This window comes from Mesoplodon densirostris, chromosome 11 (assembly GCF_025265405.1).
Source record: "Mesoplodon densirostris isolate mMesDen1 chromosome 11, mMesDen1 primary haplotype, whole genome shotgun sequence".
Taxonomy (NCBI): Eukaryota; Metazoa; Chordata; class Mammalia; order Artiodactyla; family Ziphiidae; genus Mesoplodon; species Mesoplodon densirostris.
In genome coordinates, this window is record NC_082671.1 from 82,316,147 (window position 1) to 82,342,586 (window position 26,440).

At 37.2% G+C, this 26,440-nt stretch overlaps 1 protein-coding gene across 5 annotated transcripts in view; it reads left to right on the plus strand.

Moving 5' to 3' along the window:
- The window catches only part of ANKS1B (ankyrin repeat and sterile alpha motif domain containing 1B), a 1,156,804-nt gene that overhangs the window by 436,375 nt on the left and 693,989 nt on the right, over nucleotides 1-26,440 (plus strand). The window lies entirely within an intron of this gene.

Genomic DNA, 26,440 nt, shown 5'->3' on the forward strand with positions numbered 1-26,440 from the left:
CATTTGGTTCAATTTCTTTTCTCAGTGTTATTGCAGAAGTCAATGTTGCCAAACTTTACTTTACTGTAAATGACTCCCTGCCTTTAGGTTCCAGTGATTACATTTGCTGTCCTATTTAAGCCTTCAACAACAGCTTTCTCATAGCTTTTTAGGCTTCCACGAATCCTCTTCTTGGCCTTTAGCCTTTCACAAGCACTCATCTTGAGGCTCTTCCAGCTTTTGCCTGCTGCCTCATTCACAAAATTAGTGCCGTGTAGTTTAAATTTTTATTATGACAGCACCCTGTTTTCAAGTATTAGAATCTGTTCTGCTTATTGATTGCTGTGTAACAAACCACCTCAACACTTAATGTTTGAGCATTTATTTTGCTTATAAATCTGCATTTTGGAAAAAAATATAAAAATAAATAAATAAAATAAAAAATCTGCATTTTGGGAAGGGCTTGGCAGGGATAGAGTCTTTCTGCCCCAAGTGGTATCAACTTGACTGGGGGCTGGAGGATCTATTCTCAAGACAGATCCTTACTCATATGGCTGGAATGGGCTACTTGGACTTCAGCATGGTATGTAAAAGTGTTCCAAGAGGAAGTATCCTAAGAGAACGAGGCAGAAGCTATGTTACCTCTTATAACTTAGCTTCAGAAGGCAACATCGCTTCCATTGTAGATAAGAGCCTGCATATATTTAACTGGAGGGGATTTAATTCCCCTTCCCCTTTATGGAAAAGTGTTATTGAAGTCATATCGTAAAAAGATATTCTTACAGATACATTTGGAAAATACAAACTTCAACAGTGCCTGCGTTGTTTGTTGTTATTGTTGTTTTCTAAATGGGATAAGAGTTAATTTGCATGGGTACATAATTTTCCCCAATTGTGTTCAATCATTTGGATTCAGTATAAAAGAAACCAATTTGCTTAGCTGACCTAGGCTTAATTTATAATGATTGGTAGTCTTTGCACTTTGGGCTGTGATTGTGAATCCTAGGGGTGAGGGAGTCCAGAATTAAAAATGGAAGAATTGTTTTTTTAATGATAGGAATACGGATAAGTATGAGAATCAGAGCAGTTTCTGTTCCAGTTCTAGATGGAACCTTATCAAGTGAACCTCACAAAATTCCCCTCCATAAACAACATAGCAGGTAGAAGGGAGCATCAATATAACTGTCATCTGGCTGGATGAGGAAACAGTTCACGTCTTTTCCTTCTGTTGATTCCATTAACCTGTACCTTAGGTTTTGCCTGGATCCAGTTACTTCCAAGTCTCTCATTCTGCTATGCTTAGCTTTGCCTTCTTAGGACCAACTAATTAAGCTCATGAACTTAGGGGAAGTTACGGACTTCTCTTAGAGTTACTGATGTTTTCCCTTTGTTACTAAGTCCCTTATTATCTAAAGGTAGGACTTCTAGAAGAGGAGACCTCTCTTGATGCACATGAGTCATTTGGAGGCCCTCAGATTGAACTGGGTAGGTAACTACCCTACAGTTCCTCACTTAGTAAACATTTATTGAGTGCCTCTGGTGTTCTAGGTCTTATGCTGCATGTTGCAGAAGAAACAGAGTGAAAGGTAAAAGTCCTGATATTTAGGCACTTAGAAGTGTTAAAATTAAGGGTAATAAGTTCAATGAGAGAGGTGAGCATAAGGTGTTCCAGGAGAGTAGAACAGGAGGTAGTGCCTGATCTGAGCCTCAAAGAAGGAAGAGTTAGATGAATGAATGGGAAATATATGGCTCTCTAGGCCAGGGAATAGTGTGTACAGAGATTTAGATGTGTGGAAGAACATACTGCATTCACAGACTATCCTCAGTATAGCATGGTTAGAGCATAGAATGAGACTAGGGAAAAATGCATAAAAAAAGAAGTGACATGCTGAAGGTTGGATAGCAGAGTCAAACCACTGACAGACTTTAAGGAGGGACATGATAGATTTTTATGTTTTAGAATGATCTCTCAGGAAGCAATGTGGGGGATAGATTGAACAAAGATGAGGCTAGAGGCAGGAGGATTAATTAGGAGATCAATGTGCAGGCTCAGCAGAAAATGATGATGGCCAGGAGAAAGCCAATGCCAGTGAAGAGGGGGAAGTGGGAACAAAGCTGAGAGGTATGTAGGAGTGAAGCTCATCCCTTCTCCCCGTGGGATTCTGCCATTTGGGAAATAGTAGCCAAGGGAACTAAAGAATTATATCTTAGGGTATGTATTCTACAGTTTTTGGTTAACTGTGCTGGATAACTTGGCTCAGTTTTACAGACAAAATGAGGATTTCTACACATACAGGAACTGCATTCTGAAGCTTTTCCTGGAGAGAAAGAAAGACAGTGAGGAATAGAGAGAGACAAAGATAGAGATGGAGAGAGTGGAGGGATGACCATTTCTTTAGACGGACGGTGATGCGTTGATTTGTGCCCCCATTCCCCCCCACCAAAAAGGTATATTGGAACCCCTAGTACTCCTAGGACCTCAGAATGTGACCTTATTTGGAGAATTGGAGACAGGGTCTTTATAGAGATCATCAAGTTAAAATGAAGTCTTTAGGTGGGCCCTAATCCAACATGACTCATAAAAAGGAAGACACAGAGACGTGCAAAGAGGGAAGACAATGTGAAGAGACATGGGGAGAAGATGGCCATGTAAAAGCCAAGGAGCGAGGCCTGGAACAGATCCTTTCTTCACAGCCCTTAGGAAGAACTAGTTCTGCCAACACCTTGATTTTGGACTTCCAGCCTCTAGAACTGTGAGAAAATACATTTCTGTTGTTTTAAACACCAGGTTAGTAGCAGCCTGAAGAAAGAAATACAGGGGCTGTAACTGAGCACACAAACTCAATACCTAGATGGGAGAGATGAATTAGGGTGTTGGGGTCTACAGGGACAGATCGTGCCTGGACTTGCTTGTCTCAGAGGCTGTGCAGCCTGAGGGTCTTGGCTGTAACTGCCATTGTCATTCATGGGTATGGAATATGTATTTTTCTCAGAAAATCAGTTAAGTATGGATGTTACTTCCCTCTCTGTGGTCTCTTTTACTTATTAACTAGATGAACTAGTACAAAACAGGTCTCATCCTGACCACAAGAAAAAATTTTTTATCATATCAAGTGGTTTAATTTAAATACAAAAGCAACTTATTAGTAAATCTATATTCAACAAGATTTTACAATTCAACCAGAAAATGCAGGATACTCCTGCAAGGAGCATTTTACTCATGCCTCAATGACTACAGATTTATATGGAATAAAGAATAATATTGCTCTAGTACTAGGCTCATTAAATAAAGATGAACAGAAGTCCAGTCCTTGCTTGGTAAATTTTCTAAGACTCATGTTTACTCAGTCAGTATTGAATTGTATTTATTTCCCTTAATGCATCGAGCAAAGGACCTTACATAATCGTAGTGGTGACTCAGTTACATAAATGAATGAATCATTAAATGAGTGAGTGAATGAATGAATATCACCCTTAAAATAAAATGGCTATGATAGCAGAAAAATCCCTTATGAAATAGTCAGGTGCCATCAAAGATAATGTTTTCTTATCTGCCTTTCATTTACACGGGAATTTTTCCATTTTATGGTTACTAGGCAACCTGTTATTTTGAATCACTTAGTACGGGCTTTGCTCACTATGGATGCTCAATAAATCCATTTTGATTAATGAGCAATTTACAACAACACTCGTGAAGACTGTTCCAATCCTGTTGGATAAGAATAAATGATCTCTGATAAAAAGGACACAATCAGTAGTACCATGCCAGGATAGTGTCGGTCTCGGTTACCTTTATTCAATTTGCTAATGTGCTCACTGAACTGTGGTCAACCTGAAACAAAAAGGTCATGTGGTGAATAATCCTCCACACCTCACTACACCTCCCCCAGTATCCTGAAATAGGTAGTAGTGTGAGGGTGGTTCTGTAACTTATTTATACCAAAATATTTTTTGAAATGGTGAAGCTTTCTTAATTCTAATGCCAAATTTTTGAAATTAAAAGAATTCAGACTGGACTAGGGCTAATGTTTATCTCTGCTAAGCAAGTGGGTAGTGTCAACATGAGTTCTGTGAGTATGTTTAACTCATTTAAGAGAGCAAACTATTTTTAAGCCCCTTGAAAGCATTCTTTTAACATACAAACACTGGCCTTGCTGATAAGAACCATTTTTATCAAACAACAATTATTTATTTGCCATTGGCTCTGTGCTCAGTGCTGTCTTAGCCATTTATTAAGTCAGATCTCTGCGTGGTAAATTTGTAACCCAGTGTTAGTTTATAGAAGGGCAAAGAGAGAAAACTAGGCCAGCAGTACCTGCAGTGAAATCCTGGTAAATTAACCATTCTTTCATCCATGTGGACAGTTAACTAATTTGAAAATGTAGTCATCTCAGTTTGATCAAATTGGGGGAAGTTTGTTGTATTTGGAAAACAACATCCTAAACAAACAGAACATTATCCCTTTTTTTCCTCAAACCAATTTTACTTGTTCTATACCTGAATAACATGAATCATAGACTCATAAGATTTCTAAAACTACAATGAACTCTTATTAAAGTGATTATGTGGGGGATATAAGCTTTTTCTGATGTCATATATGGTATCCTGTGGAACAGAGATTCTCTACAATGTCAGAATATGTATAATAATGAGGTAAACATTTATTAATTCATAAATTCATGCTCACCAAATTCAAGCAGGCCCTCCACACTACATCATTCCACTCTTCCTTTACTCTCCTCAAACCTCAGATACTTTATCCTACCTTGTCTCTTACTCTCAGCAGATGACCTCATATTTTAATTAATAAAGAAAATTGGAGCAACAAGGACCTACTGTATGGCACAGGGAACTGTATTCAATATCTTGTAATAGCCTATAATGGAAAAGACTATGAAAAAGAATATATGTATATATGTATGCATAACTGAATCACTTTGCTATACACCTGCATCTAACACAACATTGTAAATTAACTAAACTTCAAAAAGAAAAGGTTAAAAAAAAAAGAAAATCAGAGCCATCAGGTGGAAGTTTAACGTCCTCCACCAAGTCTACAAGGACAACTGCCCCTGCACCTTCTCCTGCCTATTCCTCCTGTTAAAATAGAGGGTATTGGGCTTCCCTGGTGGCGCAGCGGTTGGGAGTCCGCCTGCCGATGCAGGGGACACGGGTTCGCGCCCCGGTCCGGGAGGATCCTGCATGCTGCGGAGTGGCTGGGCCCGTGAGCCATGGCCGCTGAGCGTGCGCATCCGGAGCCTGTGCTCTGCAACGGGAGAGGCCAAACAGTGAGAGGCCCGCGTACCGCAAAAAAATAAATAAATAAATAAAAATTAAAAATTGAGGGTATTTTTCTCATGCTATGTATGGAAGGTCAGCTCCAACCTCTGTGCTCCATGTCTCTGCCTTCCCAGGAATTTGACCCTTTCATTCACTCCTTCTCTCTCCTGTGTTTTTGTTGTTGTTTTTTAAAAATTTATTTATTTTATTTATTTATTTTTGGCTGCGTTGTGTCTCCGTTGCTGCGCACGGGCTTTCTCTAGTTGCGGCAAGCAGGGGCTACTCTTCGTTGTAGTGTGCAGGCTTCTCATTGTGGTGGCTTCTCACGTTGCAGAGCAATGGCTCTAGGCACGCGGGCTTCAGTAGTTGTGGCTTACGGGCTCAGTAGTTGTGGCTCGTGGGCTCTAGAGTGCAGGCTCAGTAGTTGTGGCACACAGGCTTAGTTGCTCCGCGGCATGTGGGATCTTCCCGGACCAGGGCTCGAAACTGTGTCCCCTGCATTGGCAGGCAGGTTCTTAACCACTGCACCGCCAGGGAAGCCCTCCTGTGTTTTTAATTGTCCTTCCCTGGGCCATGTGCACAGTAACATTTAAATCTGTTTAAGTCTTTTTCATTTGAAAAACAATAACAAACAACAGAAACAACTAATAATGAAAGCGACAAATAAAGAACTAAAAAGTTCCCTGATCCCACTTGATTCCACAGCTGCTGTTCTTCTCTCTATCCCCTTCACATTCTTAGTATGTTCATTTTCTTCCTTACCTTTCACTTCTCAGCCCACCTTGTCAGGTTTCCAGTCCTCACTGCTCTGTTGAAAGGTGCTTTCTAGGAGGCCAGTGCCTCATCCATTAGGCTACTGGGAATGACGAAAGGTGCTTTCTAAAGGTAGCAATGACCTTGATGTCACAAAATCTAAAGGACATGTCTCAAACCTCATTTTTCTTAACCTCTCAGCAGCATTTCACAGGTTAGTGACACCTCCATCTTGACATCTTTTCTTCCATTTGCTGTCCAAGGGAGATTTTCATCTTATGCTGTTCTCTCTATATATTGACAGCCGATATTTTTCTGCAAGGTTCTAAAAGTTGGGAGTTCCTCAAGGCTCAAAGTCCTCTCTTTTCTATTTACTTTTCCCTCTTCCTAAGTGATCCCATCCATAGTATGGCTTCTGTTACAGTCAACATGCTGAAGACTCCCAACTATTTCTCTCTGGTCTAGACCACTTCCTCTCAATTCCAGCCTCATCCATCCATCCATTCATCCATCCACTCATTCATCGATCTGTCCATCTATTGAATGTCTCCACTTATATGTCTCAAAAATACCTTGACCCCAAAATTACACTTATGTCTTTCCCTCCAAACTTGCTCTTCATGCAGGGTTCCTTCTCTTAGTAAATGACTTAATCATTCATCTGATTGCAGAAGCCTGTGTGTCATTCTTTCAATCTCCGTCTTCGTTAGCTTCCATATTCAATCAGTCACCAGGTCTTGAGGTTTTTAACTGGAATAGGTTGTAGGGTGAGGGTAATTCTGTAACTTACTATTGATCCCTAACTACTTCTCAAATCTATCTGCTTCTCTTAATCTCTACCATCACCAATTACTCTTCTAGATTATTTTAATAATAAAATATTATTTGCCTATTTGCCTTCCTTGAATTTATTATTCACATTGCAGCCAAATCTGAGTGCATCACTCCTCTCTTAGTGACATGCCACTGCTCTTAGAAAGATGACCCAAATCGCTAGTAAGGTTCGAAAGGCCCTGAATAAGGTGATTTTTTTTTTTCCTTTTCATTTCACACAATGTCCTCATGTCACACCAGTCTCTACCTTTCCAACTGGCCCTCTTTAGTTCCTTTTAGTTCTTTAATAGGGGCAGCTCCTTTCTATCTGTGGGCCTTCACATGCCTGAAGCAATGTCTGTTTCTACTGTCCCTTTTCCTTCTCCTTCTCCCAAGTAAATAACTTGTATTATTATTCAGGGAAACCACCTTTGTGGGAACCCACACATACCTGTGCCCCAGACTAAGTATGTATATGGACGCCTCTGTTTTCTAATTTTTTAGCACCTTCTAATTTAATTTTCCTTTAGACCTCTTAGTTTTGATTGAGATTATGTAATTATTTTGGGGTTACTTATTGTAATATCTGTTTCAGTTTTTTGTCTTGTAGAGTTCACAATCTTGCCTGTTCTCCAGTTGCAACCATAGTTTCTAGCAAAATCGCTGCCACATAAAAGACACTCAGTAAATATTAATGAAAAAATAATAATAGCTAATGTTATTGACTACTTATTTTATGCATATTAACTTATTTGATCTTAAGCTATGTATGAAGTAAGTAGTTTTATCATTACTATTTTGCAGAAAGGGAAACAAGGCACAGAAAAGCTTGGAGCTTTTTAGAAAATGGCAGTGCTGGAATTTGCATACAGGATATTTTACTCTAGAGATCATATTCTTAACCGCATTCACAGTTCATTAATTAATTATTTATTAAGTTAAACACGTGATTTTGAAGGTTGTTTTTTTTTTTGATTTGCAGGATAAATATTGAAGTTTTCCTTTCAAACAAAATAGAGTTGGAAACTTGTTTAGTGGTTTGTGATAGAGCTATATTGTGCCCATCTGTGAAGTGGTACTGAGGAATGTTCTAATCAGTCTAAAATAAGTGGATGAATTGGAGACAACCCCAAAGTCAAAACAAGAGACTGCTTAAGTAATAATGATAAAAGGATAAAATAATATACAATCATTAAAAATAATGTTTTCAAATAATATCTACTTATTCAAATTTTTATAACAGCACATAGTTGCCCCTGAATAAATAGCTGTTGAATGAATGAATGTATATTTACCATTTGATACAAACTTGGTTGCACACTAATATTATGTGTATGTGCATGGAAAAAAAAAAAGACCAGGAAAATATCATAGTCATTTTACTATCTCTAGATGCTAGGATAACATGTAATTTTAATTTTTTTCATACCTTTTTTATTGTCCAAAATTTCTACAGTTAACACATACTGTTTTTATAATTAGAAAATTAAAAATAACTTAGTCATCTAGAAAGTTAAAGTAGCTCATATCAAAACAATTCACATTTATCTAGTTAATGTTAAATATGTAGGTGATTTCCATCTTTGACGAAAGAAAGTTGAATAGACTAAGGGTGGATACTGTCTATAAAATACTGAAACTTCCTTGCAATAAACCTTTATCTGTTAAAGATTGTTTTTTAACTTATGGTTTTGCTCATATTCAGAATATTTTAATTTAGATTATCTTGTTTGGTGGACTGGTTGAACACTTGACAAGAGTTATTCTCAATGCTTGTAAAAGAGAAAATATTATTAGATCTCATGGGAATTTACAGTTGTGCAGTTTCAATCCACTCTGATGATTAAGCTGTTATTTCATGGACTCCCTTATTAATGTTGTTCTGTTTAGCAGCTGCTACATATAGCATTAAGTTGGAAATAACATTATACTAAAATTATAGTCTTAAAGAAATCTTGTATAATGCTTATAGTCTTCTATTTAAGGTCTTTTTTTTTTTTTTCTCCCTACACTGTCTAGACATGTCAGATTCATCTACTGGCAAGCTCACTAATTCATTTTATAGTCTTTTCCATAGAGGCTGTGTTATTAATGTAATATTACACTAAGACTACTAGTTCTCTCTTTAGGGACTCCTACACTCTTAATTAAGGAACATTAGCAAAATTAACTGCCACCCGACTACAGTCACATTATACATTTAAAAAGTAACCATTTAAATTAATATATTTTATGCTAGATTTTATCCAATATATTACATTTTACATTTGTATTAGAATACATAAATCTGAGAAACTCATAATGGATTGTTCTGTTTTTCTGTTGGTCTCTCAGAAGTAATTTATAACAAATGGAAAAGACAGAAATAGCTTCTTCTTTTGTATTACTTTTGGGTATTGACAGACTAAGTTTGAATAGTTAAGAAGAGTAGAGAATTAAAAGTAATTTTATTTAATCTCAGTCAAGAATTAATGCACTAAAACTTTCCAGATCTATCATTTCATTACATTTATCATCGTTATCTCCTATTGCAGTAGAAGAAACTACATCAAAACAGATGAATAATTTGTTGAAAGAGATGAGAATTCACTGTGACTGTCAGCGTATTTATTATTCATAGCTCTTCCCCAGTGCTGCAAAGCACTATTTAGAACTGTCTCTTTTCATAAGATTCATTCATTTATTCATTCATTTGTTCCACAACTATTTATTGAGGACTTACTATTTTCCAGGTCCTTAGGTGTATGAGACATGAAGAAAAAGAAAACATATTAGACATGAAATATTAGGAGAGGTTTTATCTATAATATATTGCTAAATAAAAGCTCAAAGCATTCTAGATACTGAGAGTCAAAAGGACTCAAATAGACCATTATTGCATCCAGAGTTATATATTTTACTGCCAGAGTTGGCCACATTCATTCTCTGTAGGAGATCCTATTCTGTTCTTTATACACAGAACCCAGAGAAGAAACTGCAGGTGCCATTTAATCACATAGGTTTTCTATGCTTTTAATTTCTATAGAACCATTCAATTCATTACCAAATAGTCACCTAGTGTCTCTCACCTGTGAATAGAGGAAATGAAATGAGAATAATGGAATGCTAAAAACTGTGCCACAAACAAGTCAAGAGAAGTGAACTAGCTAGCATTCCTTTCCATAAAAAATTGAAAAGTACTAAGCAGACATTGTCACAGGCAAGAATGAGGTTCCTGGATCATCATATCAGGTGAAGCATACTTTGATTACTGTAACCGAGTGTGGAAAAATGTGATTCATATAAATTCTGAGACATAGCAACACAAATTTTTCTGAACAGATAAGCTCATTTTGAATATCTTTTAACTAATTGTTTGCCTTAGGAAATCCTGTTGGATTGTTGTTATTTTTTAGTATAATATAAAAATTTTCAACATAGCCACTAATACAATGCTTACTTTTTCTTCTAGTAGCTTTTTAAAAATAAGTTTATGTTCTCATCATAAAATTAAATAAATTATTTTAGTAATTTTGTGCAAGAATAAAGTATTTTCCCCAAATCCTACCTATCAGAGCAACTAATGTTAACATTCTGGTTTATTCCTTTCCCATTTTTTTTTTGTTGTTGCTGTGCACAGCTTTTCCATAATTGAGAATGAACATCTGGTATATATACATTTGTATTGTATTGATTTTTAAATCAATTATATGTTTTTCTGATCATATAATATGACCTGTCAACTTGGCAATATCTGTCAGATTTATTTTAAAGTGACCCTTCCCCAGTTTTCCAATGCATCAAAACAATGATGAAGGATAAAATATATGATGAGAAAATTATAAATTTTAGCTGTGCTGAAAAACAAAGACAATATCTCCATGCTCAATCAGATCAGAAACACAAAATAGAAAGTGGAATCTAAATGGCAGACCAGCTGGTGACTGGACCCAGAAATGGGAAGGGTCTGTAGGGAGATTGTATCCCTCAGGGTAATGGAATCTAAAAAATGCTTCACCTGAAGTGGGAGCCAGAAGTCAGGCCTACTGCTGAAGTGCAGCTAGGGTGTTAAATTTCCCCCAGAGAGTAAGAAAAGTGCACTAAAGAACTAGAGAAACAAATACATATAATGACTTTTTAATTTTTTTTTGTTTGTTAAAAGAATTTCCAGTAAAAATTTTAAGAGAAACCACTAAAAATTAGAAACATATTTTTATATCTTCCAAACCAATAATGGAAAATAAAAGAATAAAGGAGTCTTTATTAATTATAAAGTCCCTAAATATGGAAAAAATAAGTAAAGCAAAGAGTAACACTGGTGAACCAAAAATACAAAGTAGAAAATAATTAATGAAAGACAAAGATGATCATATTGGATGTAATTTAAAAAATCTTGCTATGTGTTTTTTACAGGAGTCAAATCTAAATGAAAATGATACAACTGGGGTTAAAAAAGCAAAAGATCAAGCAAAACCAACCTAAAGAAAGGCATTTAAGCAATATTATCAATCAAAATATAGTTGAAATTTAAAAACAAAAGAGATAAAGAGAGGTACGGTATAACAACAAAAGGGTAAAACACAATACCAAGAAGGTTATAAAAGTCATAAATTTTTTCACACACAGCTTTGCCTTGAAATATTAGAAGCCAAAATTGATAGGACTTTGAATAAAAACTGAAATTCACAATTTGTGTAAGGTTTTAATATACCATATTTCAGAATATTGAAAAATGAAGAAACATAAGAATGTAGACTGTTGAATAATACAATTAACAAGCTTGATTTAATATCTAGAACTCTGTACCCATCAATAGACAATACATATGTCTTCTCATGCCAACGTAAACACTTAGAAAAATTGACCATTTACTAGGTCACAGAGGCAGTCTCAACACATCAGGGAATCAGGCCCCAATCTCAGATTATAGTGTAATGAAATCAGGAATCAACAATAAAAAATGTAAATCATTATATTTGAAAAGTTCTTTTCCCCCTTTATTGGATGGCTTACAAATTATAAAAGAAATATATGCTTGTACTACTGAATTAAAACCTATAATAGAATACATAATTTTATAAAGGAATCCTAATAATTTCCCCCATTTTGCCTGACCTTATTGTTCCCATTTCCTAACCCACCTTCATTTAAACAATGCTAACAGCTCAGTCTATATCCTTTAACTGTCTCCTTACACATACTAGCATGGAAAAGCACAAATATGTATATACATATACATTTTGTTCATTTTTACCAAAATAGAATCATACATACCCATTAGTTTGTAACTTTCTTTTTTTTAAACATCTTTATTGGATTATAGTTGCTTTACAATGGTGTGTTAGTTTCTGCTTTATAACCTAGTGAATCAGCTATACATATACATATATATCCATATCTCCTCCCTCTTGCGTCTCCCTCCCACCTCCCTATCCGACCCCTCTAGATGGTCACAAAGCACCAAGCTGATCTCCCTGTGCTATGCAGCTGCTTCCCACTAGCTGTTTATTATTGTAACTGTTCATAGAGAGTGCAGTTGTCTGCAAGCAAAGACTGTCTTTTCACTGTTAATCAGCTGTAGAAACTTGTAGGTCCTCTCCATGCAGTCATACAGTTTGAGAGGGCTAGGAGGCATGATGAGTTCCAGTAGACCAAGAAAGGCCTGGGGCTTTCCTAAAATGACCAGTGCTTCCCCATTCCCCTCACCTCATCTTCTTTTTCACCTTATACTTCAATGTCTGGAGAAGTAAAGAAAAGAAAGACTGGAATATAGTATGTCACAAATTTCATGATGATGGCAACTGTAATTTGCCATGGCACAGCAAACTGAAAAAGCTGTTTGTTGTCTAAAAAAAATGTAAAGATAAGTAAGTGTAAAATAATAAGGTACATTCAGTGAACACACAGTAAACTTGATAAGAAATTTGCTCTCAACATTCAAAGAACCTGTGGAAATTACTTGCTTAAAATCAGAATTAAATGGCCAGCAAAACATCTTAAAACTATTTTTAGTAGGATCCAAGCTTGTAATTTAAATTTATGTAATACCCCTTTGACTTTCTATTAATAATGCTGAGTCAGGGAACTTACTTAAACTGGGCAGACATAGTTTTGAAACAAAATATTTTATGTCAAATCAAATCAGTTCTTCTAAAAGTGATGAAACAGTTTTGTCAATGTGGATATAAATATTAAAGGAAAATTATTGTTAAACTCAATTCAGTTATTTGAAAGATTTTAAATATGTTTAGAATAACTTGGTCATATGAATCTACTTCTTCCACTGTAATTTTATAGAATCTAAATACAGATCATATATTTCCAGTGTCTGAATTGAAACATGCTGAAAGTGAAAATTATACTTCAGATTATAAAGACTTAGTACACAAAAAGGAATATAAAATATTTTATTAGTAATTGAAATGACAATATTTTGGATAAATTAGGTTAAACAGATATATTAATAAAATTATTTTTATCTATTTAAAAAAATTTTTAAATGTGCCTGCTATCAAATTTAAAATTATATACATGCTCACATTATATTTCTATTGGACAATGCTGCTATAGAAAAAATTAAATCTGTCTTCTAGAATGGTTAATCTAAATCAGTTTTTTTTTAAACATCTTTACTGGAGTATAATTGCTTTACAATGGTGTGTTAGTTTCTGCTGTGTAGCAAAGGGAACCAGCTATACATATACATATGTCCCCATATCTCCTCCTTCTCGCATCTCCCTCCCACCATACCTATCCCAGCCCTCTAGGTGGACACAAAGCACTGAGCTGATCTCCCTGTGCTATGTGGCTGTTTCCCAGTAGTTATCTATTTACATTTTGTAGTGTATATATGTCCATGCCACTCTCTCACGTTGTCCCAGCTTATCCTTCCCCCTCCCCACGTCCTCAAGTCCATTCTCTACGTGTGTGTCTTTATTCCTGTCCTGCCCCTAGGTTCTTAAGAACCTTTTTTCTTTTTAGATTCCATATATATGTGTTAGCATATGGTATTTGTTTTTCTCTTTCTGACTAACTTCACTCTGTATAACAGACTTCAGGTAGATCCACCTCACTAAAAAAAACTCAATTTCGTTTCTTTTTATGGCTGAGTAATATTCCATTGTATATATGTGCCACATCTTCTTTCTCCATTCATCTATCCATGGACACTTAGATTGCTTCCATGTCCTGGCTATTGTAAATAGAGCTGCAGTGGATATTGTGGTACATGACTCTTTTTGAATTACAGTTTTCTCAGGGTATATGCCCAGTAATGAGATTGCTGGGTTGTATGGTAGTTCTGGTTTTAGTTTTATGAGGGACCTCCATACTGTTCTCCATAGTGGCTGTATCAATTTACACTCCCACTAACAGTGCAAGAGGGTTCCCTTTTCCCACACCCACTCCAGCATTTATCATTTGTAGATTTTTTCATGATGGCCATTCTGACTGGTGTGAGGTGATACCTCATTGTAGTTTTGATTTGCATTTCTCTAATGATTAGTGATGTTGAGCATCCTCTCATGTGTTTGTTGCCAATCTGTATATCTTCTTTGGAGGAATGTCTTTTTAGGTCTTCTGCCCATTTTTGGATTGGGTTGTTTGTTTTTTTGATATTGAGCTGAATAAGCTGCTTGTATGTTTTCGAGATTAAGCCTTTGTCGGTTGCTTCATTTGCAAATATTTTCTCCCATTCTGAGGCTTGTCTTTTTGTCTTGTTTATGATTTCCTTTGCTGTGCAAAAACTTTTAAGTTTCATTAGGTCCCATCTGTTTATTTTTGTTTTTACTTCCATTTCTCTAGGAAGTAGGTCAAAAGGGATCTTGCTGTGATTTATGTCATGGAGTGTTCTGCCTATGTTTTCCTCTAAGAGTTTTACAGTGTCTGGCCTTACATTTAGGTCTTTAATCCATTTTAAGTTTATTTTTGTGTATGGTGTTAGGTAGTGTTCTAATTTCATTCTTTTACATGTAGCTGTCCTGTTTTCCCAGCACCACTTATTGAAGAGAATATCTTTTCTCCATTGTATATTCTTGCCTCCATTATCAAAACTAAGGTGATCATATGTGCCTGGTTTTATCTCTGGGCTTTCTATCCTGTTCCGTTGATCTATATTTCTGTTTTTGTGCCAGTAACATACTGTCTTGACAACTGTAGCTTTGTAGTATAGTCTGAAGTCAGGGAGCCTGATTCCTGCGGCTCTGTTTTTCTTTCTCTAGATTGCTTTGGCTTTTCGGGGCCTTTTGTGTTTCCATACAAATTGTGAAATTTTCTGTTCTAGTTCAGTGAAAAATGCCCTTGGTAGTTTGATAGGAATTGCACTGAATATGTAGATTTCTTTGGGTAGTATAGTTATTTTCACAATGTTGATTCTTCAAATCCAAGAACATGGTATACCTCTGCATCTGTTTGTATCATCTCTAATTTCTATTATCAGTGTCTTATAGTTTTCTGCATACAGATCTTTTGTCCCTTGAGGCAGTTTTCTTCCTAAGCATTTTATTCTTTTTGTTGCAATGGTAAAGGGGTGTGTTTCCTTAATTTCTCTTTCAGATATTTCATCACTAGTATATAGGAATGTGAGAGATTTCTGTGCATTAATTTTGTATCCTGATACTTTACCAAGTTCATTGATTAGCTCTAGTAGTTTTCTGGTAGCATCTTTAGGATTCTCTATGTATAGTATCATATCGTCTGCAGACAGTGACAGCTTTGATTCTTCATTTCTGATTTGGTTTCCTTTTATTGCTTTTTCTTCTCTGATTGCTGTGGCTAAAACTTCCAAAATTATGTTGAATAACAGTGGTGAGAGTGGGCAACCTTGTCTTCTTCCTGATCTTAGTGGAAATAGTTTCCGTTTTTCACTATTGAGAACGATGTGGGTTTGTCAGATATGGCCTTTATTCTGTTGAGGTAAGTTCCTTCTGTGCCTACTTTCCAGAGGGTTTTTATCATAAACGGGTGTGGAATTTTGTCGAAAGCTTTTTCTGCATCTATTGAGATGATCATGTGCTTTTTCTCCTTCAATTTGTTAATATGGTGTATCACATTGCTTGATTTGAGTATATTGAAGAATCTTTGCATTCCTGGGATAAACCCCACTTGATCATGGTGTATGATCCTTTTAATGTGCTGTTGGATTCTGTTTGCTAGTATTTTGTTGACGATTTTTGCATCTGTGTTCATCAGTGATATTGGCCTGTAGTTTTCTTGTTCTGTGGGAAATTTGTCTGGTTTTGGTATCAGGGTGATGGTGGCCTCGAAGAATGAGTTTGGGGGTGTTACACCCTCTGATATATTTTGGAATAGTTTGAGAAGGACATGTGTTAGCTCTTCTGTAAATGCTTGATAGAATTCGCCTGTGCAGCCATCTGGTCCTGGGCTTTTCTTTGTTTGAAGATCTTTAATCACAGTCTCAATTTCAGTGCTTGTAATTGGTCTGTTTATTTTTTCTATTTCTTCCTGTTTAAGTCTCGAAGGTTGTGGTTTCCTAAGAATTTGTCCATTTCTTCCAGGTTGTCCATTTTATTGGTATACAGTTACTTCTGGTAATTTCTCATGATCCTTTGTATTTCTGCAGTGTCAGTTGTTACTTCTCCTTTTTCATCTCTAATTCTGTTGATTTGAGTCTTCTCCCTTTTTCTCTTGATGACTCAGACTAATGGTTTATCAGTTTTGTTTATCTTCTCAAAGAACCAGCTTTTAGCTTTATTGATCTTTGCTATCATTTCCTTCATTTCTTTTTCATTTATTTCTGATCTGATCTTTATGATTTCTTTCCTTCTGCTAACTTTGGGGTTCTTTTGTTCTTCTTTCTCTAATTGCTTTAAGTGCAAGTTAGGTTATTTATTCGAGATGTTTCCTGTTTCTTAAGGTAGGATTGTATTGCTATAAACTTCCCTCTTACAACTGCTTTTGCTGCATCCCATAGGTTTTTGGTTGTTGTGTTTTCATTGTCATTTGTTTCGAGGTATTTTTGGATTTCCTCTTTGATTTCTTCAATGATCTCTTGGTTATTTAGTACTGTATTTTTTAGCCTCCATGTGTTTCTATTTTTTACCGATGTTTTTCTGTGATTGATATCTAGTCTCATAGCGTTGTGGTCGCAAGATACTTGATACAATTTCAATTTTCTTAAATTTACCAAGGCTTGATTTGTGACCCAATATACGATCTATCCTGGAGAATGTTCCATGAGCACTTGAGAAGAAAGTGTAATCTGCTGTTTTTGGATGAAATGTCCTATATATATCAATTAAGTCCATCTTGTTTAATGTATCGTTTAAACCTTGTGTTTCTTTATTTATTTTCATTTTTGATGATCTGTCCATTTGTGAAAGTGGGGTGTTAAAGTCCCTTACTATGATTGTGTTACTGTCGATTTCCCCTTTTATGGCTGTTAGCATTTTCCTTTTGTATTGAGGTGCTCCTGTGTTGGGTGCATAGATATTTACAATTGTTATATCTTCTTTTTGGATTGATCCCTTGATCATTATGTAGTGTCCGTCTTTGTCTCTTGTAATAGTCTTTATTTTAAAGTCTGTTTTGTCTGATATGAGAATTGCTACTCCAGCTTTCTTTTGATTTCCATTTGCATGGAATATCTTTTTCCATCCCCTCACTTTCAGTCTGTATGTTTCCCTAGGTCTGAAGTGGGTGTCTTGTAGACAGCATGTATATGGGTCTTGTTTTTGTATCCATTCTGCCAGTCTATGTCTTTTGGTTGGAGCTTTTAATCCATTTACATTTAAGGTAGTCATCTATATGTATGTTCCTATTACCATTTTCTTAACTGTTTTGGATTTGTTATTGTAGGTCTTTTCCTTCCCTTGTGTTTCCTGCCTAGAGAAGTTCCTTTAGCATTTGTTGTAAAGCTGGTTTGGTGGTGCTGAATTCTCTTCGCTTTTGCTTGTCTGTAAAGGTTTTAATATCTCCGTCAAATCTGAATGAGATCCTTGCCAGGTAGAGTAATCTTGGTAGTAGGTTTTTCCCTTTCATCACTTTAAATATGTCCTGCCACTCCCTTCTGGCTTGCAGAGTTTCTGCTGAAAGATCAGCTGTTAACCTTATGGGGATTCCCTTGTATTTTAATTGTTGCTTTTCTTTTGCTGCTGTTAATATTTTTTCTTTGTATTTAATTTTTGATAGTTTGATTATTATGTATCTTGGCGTTTTTCTCCTTGAATTTATCCTGTATGGGACTCTCTGCGTTTCCTGGACTTGATTGACTGTTTCCTTTCCCATATTAGGGAAGTTTTCAACTATAGTCACTTCAGATATTTTCTCAGTCCCTTTTCTTTTCTCTTCTCCTTCTGGGACCCCTGCGTTTCAAATGTTGTTGCATTTAATGTTGTTGCAGAGGTTTCTGAGGCTGTCCTCAATTCTTTTTATTCTTTTTTCTTTATTCTGCTCTGCAGTAGTTATTTCCAGTATTTTATCTTCCAGGTCACTTATCTGTTCTTCTTCCTCAGTTATTCTATTGATTCCTTCTAGAGAATTTTTAATTTCATTTATTGTGCTGTTCATCATTGTTTGTTTGCTCTTTAGTTCTTCTAAGTTCTTGTTAAACGTTTTTGTATTTTCTCCATTCTGTTTCCAAGATTTTGGATCATCTTTACTATCATTACTCTGAATACTTTTTCAGGTAGACTGCCTATTTCCTCTTCATTTGTTTGCTCTGGTGGGTTTTTACCTTGCTCCTTCGTCTGTTGTTTATTTCTCTGTCATCTCATTTTGCTTAACTTACTATGTTTGGAGTCTCCTTTTCGCAGGCTGCAGGTTCGTAATTCCTGTTGATTTTGGTGTCTGCTCCCAGTGGTTAAGGTTGGTTGGTGGGTTGTGTAGGCTTCCTGGTGGAGGGGACTGGTGCCTGTTTTCTGATGGATGAGGCTGGATCTTGTCTTTCTGGTGGGCAGGACCACGTCTGGTGGCGTGTTTTGGGGTGTCTGTGACCTTATTATGATTTTAGGCAGCCTGTCTGCTGAAGGGTGGGGTGTGTTCCTGTCTTGCTAGTTGTTTGGCATGGGGTGTCCAGCACTGTAGCTTTCTGGTCGTTGAGTGGAGCTGGGTCTTTGCATTGAGATGGGGATCTCTGGGAGAGTTTCGCCGTTTGATATTATGTGGGGCTGGGAGGTCTCTGGTGGACCAATGTCCTGAACTTGGCTCTCCCACCTCAGAGGCTCAGGCCTGACACCTGGCCACTGCACCAAAACCCTGTCAGCCACATGGCTCAGAAGAAAAGCGTGAAACAAAAAGAAAGAAAAATAAATTAATTAATTAAATTAAATAAAGTTATTAAAATTGAAAAAAATTATTAAAAATAAAAAATTAAAACTTAATAATGAAAGAATGAAAGAGGAGAGCAACCAAACCAAAAAACCAATCCACCAATGATAAGAAGCGCTGTAAACTGAAGTGTACAGTTGCTCCCAAAGTTCACCACCTCAGTTTTGGGATTATTCATTGTCTATTCAGGTATTCCCCAGGTGCAGGGTAAATCAAGTTGATTATGGAGATTTAATCCACTGCTCCTGAGGCTGCTGGGAAAAATTTCCCTTTCTCTTCTTTGTTCGCACAGCTCCTGGGGTTCAGCTTTGGATTTGGCCCTGCCTCTGCGTGTAGGTCACCTGAGGGAGTCTGTTCACCGCCTTTTGGGAAGTCTGAGGTCTTCTGCCAGCATTCAGTAGGTGTTCTGTAGGAGCTGTTACACATGTAGATGTAGTTTTTATGTATTTGTGGGGAGGAAGGTGATCTCCACGTCTTACTCCTTCGCCATCTTGAAGGCCTCCCTAAATCATTTTTTTAAAATTAGTTTGTAGAAAATTTTCTTTTAGCCTTACAATCTGTTACTGCTATGCTAATTCTTAGGATTGCTGTCATTTTTTATAAGACCCCTCTTTCATATATAAGCTATAAGATTTGGAAGACCTTTCCACACACTAACTTGTATACATTCCAAATATTTCTCCCCCACTACACAAGTATATCTGGTACATGAATATTCCTAGGCCATACTCATATCACAGTGTGACTCATACTGAAACCTTACAGTCACATACAAGGTGAGTTCACACAGGAGATGGAACGAGTATTGCTAGAAGCCATTCTTACATGTGAGCTGTACACGGAAGGTGACTTCAGACCTCATAAATATACCCCACTAAACTTAAACTAAATGTATCCAAAACTCATCTCCTTAGCCAGATCCCCAAAATGTCTGCAGCCATTCTAATACTACCCAGAACAGAGAGAATATGATAGAGAAATTGGAGTTGAAAGAAATGGAGTTCTTAACTTACTGCAATTAAAATATTTCACTTTTACAAAATTTACAAGAACATTCCACAGCCCCACCTAAACCCTTTGAAGGGGCCCATCAAAGTGCTGAACCCTGAGGCTTAAACTTCAATATTTGCCTCTGAGTGTAAACATTTTATTTCACAAAAATGGAACCACATACATTTTCCTGCTTATTATTTTTCTCACTCAACTATATTTCAAAGGACTTCCTTCAAGTCACTTGGTATTGCTGTAATTCATTCTTCTAAAGTTTGCATATTTGATGGTATTATGTATCATGATTTATTCCACCTCTATTGATGATCATTTACTTCATTTTGCATTGTTTTTCCACTGTGAACAAAACAGCAGCAGACATTGTTGTGCACTAGTCTTATATGAAGGTTCTTTTATTTCAATGAGATAAACTTCAGTGTGGGTCAAATATAAGGATCATACATTCCAGTTTTCCTGGAATATTCCCTTACATGCTTGTTGACCTGGCATAATTGTTACTAGCACTCCCTTTCACTTTCAGAAGTGTCCCAGTTTGTATGATAATTGTGTGCATTCCCTAATGAAAGGACATGTATACTTTAATACCAATAATAAGAGTAGCTAATATCATTGGGCAATTTTTTTATGTGCCAGACATTGCTTAAAGCACCTTGCATGTATTATCTCCTTTAGTTTCCACAAACATGCCATTATTCTTATTTTACAGATAAGGAAACTGAGGCACAGAGAAATTAAGTAACTTACCCAAGGTCACATTGCTAGGAAGTGTGGAGTCATAGTTTAAACCCTACAGCCTGGCTCCAGAGTAGGGTGGCTAATCAAGTCCCAGGACTAAAGGGGTTCCAGGATGTAGAACTTCCAGTTTTAAAATTGAGAAAGAACCTAGCAACCCAAGGTAAGTTGGTCACACTATCCAGAGGCATTAATCTTAATGCTCTTTTTTTTCCAGAATGGCTGTATCTGTTTCTGTTAACAACTGTAGTTTGAGAGTAGCTATTTCCTGCACAACTGTGATATTAAGACTCAAGATAACTTTCAATTATCCCACCTCCCAGTATTTATGTCCTCACAAAATCTCTTCCCCTTGTGTGTGGACTGGACCTAGTGACTTGCTTCTAATGGACAGACTATGGCAAAAATAATGGGTGTCACTTCTGAGATCAGGTTACAAAAAAACTCTGGCTTCCATCTTGCTAGCTCTCTCTTGCTTTCTGGCTTACTCACTCTGATGGAAGCCACCGTCTACATTGTGGGCTGCTCTGTGGAGAGGTCCACATGACAAGAAACTGAGGGAAGCCTCTACTCAATAGCCAGTAAGAAATTAAGGCCCTCAGTCCAACAGTTCTGTGAGAATCCAATGCTGCTAACAATCATGTGCGTGAAGCCAACTGCTCCCAGCCAAACCTCAGATGAGACCATAGACCCAGCTGACATCTTAATTGCAGCCATCTCTGTTTTTATTAGGGGATAATTTCTTCTGTATATATGTGAAACAACTGATATACTTGATTTTATTACTTTCACTTTATGTTTCTTATTAATTTTAGTTTATTTTTTTCTCTTTTATTCTTTTTTAAAAATTATTTTTCTGGTTTCACTGAGTTGCTAGTAATTTTTCCCCTTTGTTCACTTAGGATGTTTATTGTTTATTATAATAATGATTACTTTCCCTTCCACAATCTCATAATCAAATATTTATTTTTCTAGCATCAGATGAAAACAAGATACCAAATGTTTACTAAGACACTCTACTTGCCCTACTGATAGCTCTTTTGCCCTATGTACTAGTTAGGATATAAATTTGACTACTGTAACAGATATCCAAAATAAATATGGCTTAAACAAGATAGAATATTATTTCTCTCTCATGTAGCATTCTAGGCATAAGCAGACCAGGGTTGGCATGTCGGCTCCATAATCTCAAGGATCCATGCTCTACATTGTTCCTCTGCCAGCCTTAGGTTGTTCTCATTCACACCTTTTTCTCATGGCATCACATTCCAGCTAAAGGGAAGAGGAATTAGGTGACAGGAAAGACACACCCAGATCCTTTAAGGGCATACTCTGGAATTTGCACACATTCCACATTCTTTCTGCTTAGCCAGAACTTAGTCATATGGCCATTGCTTCTTACAGAGGAAGCTAGGAATTCTAGGTAGACTTGGGTCTAGCTAAGAACTGAGGATTCAATATTGAAGAATAAGGGAAGAGTAAGATATTGTGTGATAACTAGCAGCCTCCTACATTCCCCTGTAATATGGGACTTTTACAATAATTTAAATTCCCCACTTTCAGCTCTTCTCAGAAGTAGATGTAGAATGTTCCTACCTCCTTCTTCTCTCCTTTAAACACCCAACTTCTGGAATTTTAATAGAATATTCATTGCAGTATTTATCACCTATTTGAAGATTCTTTATTTAGAATCTTTATTTTCATTATTTAACCATTATCAGAGAGTCTATTAGATAGATAGATAGATAAATATAGATATAGTTTTATGTTTCATCACTACTTTTTTCCTTTTATACATCACCTATCCTAAGTGTCTGTTCTGTCCAGAGTTCTTTCTTAAGTATTTTTTCAGATGATAGTCCATTATCTTTTAGTTTTTAGTGTTGCAGATGAAAAGTTTAATGCCAGTGTCATTGTCCATTATAAATAAAGTGTTATTTCCCTCTGGGAGACTGTAAGATAACCCTTTTATCCCAGAGATTTTTCCAGTGTATGACTATATATATGAAGCGTTTTGATTAATCTTGCCTAGAACTTCAACATGCAGACTAAATATTTTATTCACTGGGAGAATTTTTAATTATACTTCAAAATTATTGATATATATCCATCTATTTCTTTTTTTGGAATTCCTACTATTTGTATAATAAGTCTCCAGGATTTCTACCTTCATAAAATTTGTGTATATATATATATATATATATATATATATAAACTTTTTTTTTTTAACTCTGTAGTTTGAGGTATTTCTTCCACTTCATATTCTAGGGCACTAATTCAGTTTGTTTTTTTTTTTTAAACTAACTTCAAGTCATCTGAATTTTTTTGACCAGTTACTTTTTCCCCCTACAAAGTCTTTTAATATGCTGTACTTTAATATTTTTAAGCTCTCTTATTATTATTTGTGTTAAAACTTCTTATCTATCTCTACTAGCAGCTCTATTTTGTTAGAAATTCATTCTCAATTTTCTGTTCTTTCTTTCTCTGGTTGCTGGACCCTCTTAGGTACTTGTTTGTTTTATGTTTGTTTGTTTCTTGGTCTACTCCTTAAGGCTTAGATTTAGTTGTTTCAGAGCCTTAAGAGATGGCAGTCTCTACAATAGTGGAACATTTCGAAATCTCTGACTCTTAGAGTCAGTAGGCAGTAGGCAGTATAGCAGTAGGCAGATTGACTAACTATCAAAGCATCAGGAGAAAGCTTATCTGTAAACCTTTTCCAGCATTTTAGGTGAAGACACCTAACTTAGAACACCTGTTCAGCAAGTCCTTTGTTCCTTGGGGTAATACGGAAGTGTACACCATGTAGGTCAATGCCAACATTTTCCCTAGGGTACCACATTCTCTGCCAGATAAATTCTCCCTGGGATTATGGCATTCTGCACCTTGCCTGTGGGCATTTCTACACTAGTTCTAAGACTCTCATCTATCCCAGAGAGGAAACAGTGTTGTAACAGCTTTCTTGCTCTTCCCTCCAGACACAATTTGCCAGTTGGCTCCAGGAGCTGCATGGCTTGGGTTAGCTAGATGGTTTGCAGTAAGTTAAGGAAGCACATCTAAGCTACCATCTTTCTAGAACCCTCACTTGTAAATTTGAAAATTAAAAAGGAATATATTTCAAAGTAACTCAAGGATTAAAGCAAAATCATAAAGGAAATTAATCAATATTTGAAAAGGTTAATAATATTTATATACCCCTAGCAAGACTGATCAAAAGGAAAGAAAGAAGGTACAAATAAATATTATTTAGAAACAAAAAGGAAGGTGTAACCAGAGATTCAGGAGAGATTTTAAGAAACCATAAGGGAATTCCCTGGCTGTCCAGTGGTTAAGATTCTGCGCTCTCACTGCCAAGGGCCAGGGTTCAATCCTGGGTTGGGGAACTAAGATCCCACAAGTTGTGCAGCGAGGCCAAAAAAAAAAAAATTAAGAAACCATAAGGTGATATTATGAATGTTTTTATTCCAAAAATCTTTAAGACAAGATTAAATGTACAAATTTGTGGAAAAAATAGAAATTACCAGTCATAACTTTATACAAATAGACATTAACAGAAGAGAATTGATACTACAAACAAATGATCAAGTTGGTTTGATAGAGAGGACCTTCAAGATGGTGGAGGAGTAAGACATGGATTATCACCTTCCTCCCCACAAATAAAACTACATCTACATGAGGAACAACTCCTACAGAATACCTACTGAACCCTGGCAGAAGACCTCAGACTTCCCAAAAGGCAAGAAACTCCCTGTGTACCTGGGTAGGGCAAAAGAAAAACAGAGACAAAAGAATAGGGACGGGACCTGCACCTCAGGGAGGGAGCTGTGAAGGAGGAAAAGCTTCCACACACTAGGAAGCCCATTAACTGGTGGAGATGGGGAGTGGGCGGGGGGGGGGGTGCTTCGGGCTCACAGAGGAGAGTGCAGCAACAGGGGTGCAGAGGGCAAAGCTGAGAGATTCCCACACAGAGTATCAGTGCTAACCAGCCCTCACCAGCCTGAGAGGCTTGTCTGCTCACCCACTGGGGTGGGTGGGGGCTGGGAGCTGAGGCTCGGGCTTCGGAGTTCAGGTCCCAGGGAGAGGACTGGAGTTGGCTGCATGAACATAGCCTGAAGGGGGCTAGTGCACCACAGCTAGTGGGAGGGAGTCCAGGAAAAAGTTGTAACTTCCTAAGAGTCAAGAGAACATTGTTTTGGGGTGCACGAGGAGAGGAGATTCAGAGCACCGCCTAAACAAGCTCCAGAGATGGGCACGAGCCACGGCTATCAGCGTGGACATCAGAGACGGTCATGAAATGCTAATGCTGCTGCTGCAGCCACAAAGAATCCTGTGTGCAAGCACAGATCACAATCCACACCTCCCCTCCTGGGAGCCTGTGCAGCCTGCCACTGCCAGGGTCCTGTGATCCAGAGACAACTTCCCCAGGAGAACACACAGCGTGCCTCAGGCTGTTGCAACTTCACGCCAGCCTCTGCTGCTGCAGGCTTGACCTGCATTCTGTACCCCTTCCTCCTCCTGACCTGAGTGAGCCAGAGCCTCCTAATCAGCTGCTACTTTAACCCCTTCCCGTCTGGGTGGGGAACAGATGCCCTCAGGCAACCTACATGCAGAGGTGGGCCAAATCCAAAGCCGAACCCCAGGAACTGTGTGAACAAAAAAGAGAAAGGGAAATTTCGCCCAGCAGCCTCAGGAGCAGCAGATTAAATCTCCACAATCAACTTGATGTACCCTGCATCTGTGGAATACCTGAACAGACAACGAATCATCCCAAAACTTAGGCAGTGGACTTTGGAACAACTGTAGACTTGAAGTGTGCTTTCTATGTCTAATTTGTTTCTAGTTTTATGTTTATCTTAGTTTAGTATTTAGAGCTTATTATCATTGGTAGATTTGTTTATGATTTGGTTGCTCTCTTTTTCTCCTTTTGTGAGTGTGTTTGTGTTTGCTTCTTTGTGCAATTTTGTCTGTATAGGTTTGCTTTTACCATTAGTCGTAGGGTTCTGTCTGTCCATTTTCTTTTAGTATAGTTCTTAGCGCTTGGTGGATTTGTTTATTGCTTTGGTTGCTCTCTTGTTTTTTTAAATTTTAATTTTTTTATTTCAAAAATATTTCATTTTTTATTTTAATAACTTTATTTTTTTATTTTTTTCTGTTTTTGTTCTTCTCCCTTTTCTTCTGCGCCGTGTGGCTAACAGTCTTGGTGCTCTGGCCTGGTGTCAGGCCTGAGCCTCTGAGGTGGGAAAACTGAGTTCAGGACATCTGTCCACCAGAGACCTCCCAGCCCCTCGTAATATCAACTGGTGAGAGCTTCCCCAGAGACCTCCATCTCAAAACTAAGACCAGACTCCAGTCAATGACCAGCAAGCTACAGTGCTGGACACCCCATGCCAAACAACTAGCAAGACAGGAACACAACCTCATCCATTAGCAGAGAGCTGCCTAAAATCATAATAAGTTCAAAGACACCCCAAAACACACCACCAGGTGTGGTCCTGCCCACCAGAAAGACAAGATCCAGCCTCATCCATCAGAACCTAGGCACCAGTCCCTCCACCAGGAAGCCCACACAATCCACTGAACCAACCTTACCCACTGGGGGCAGACACCAAAA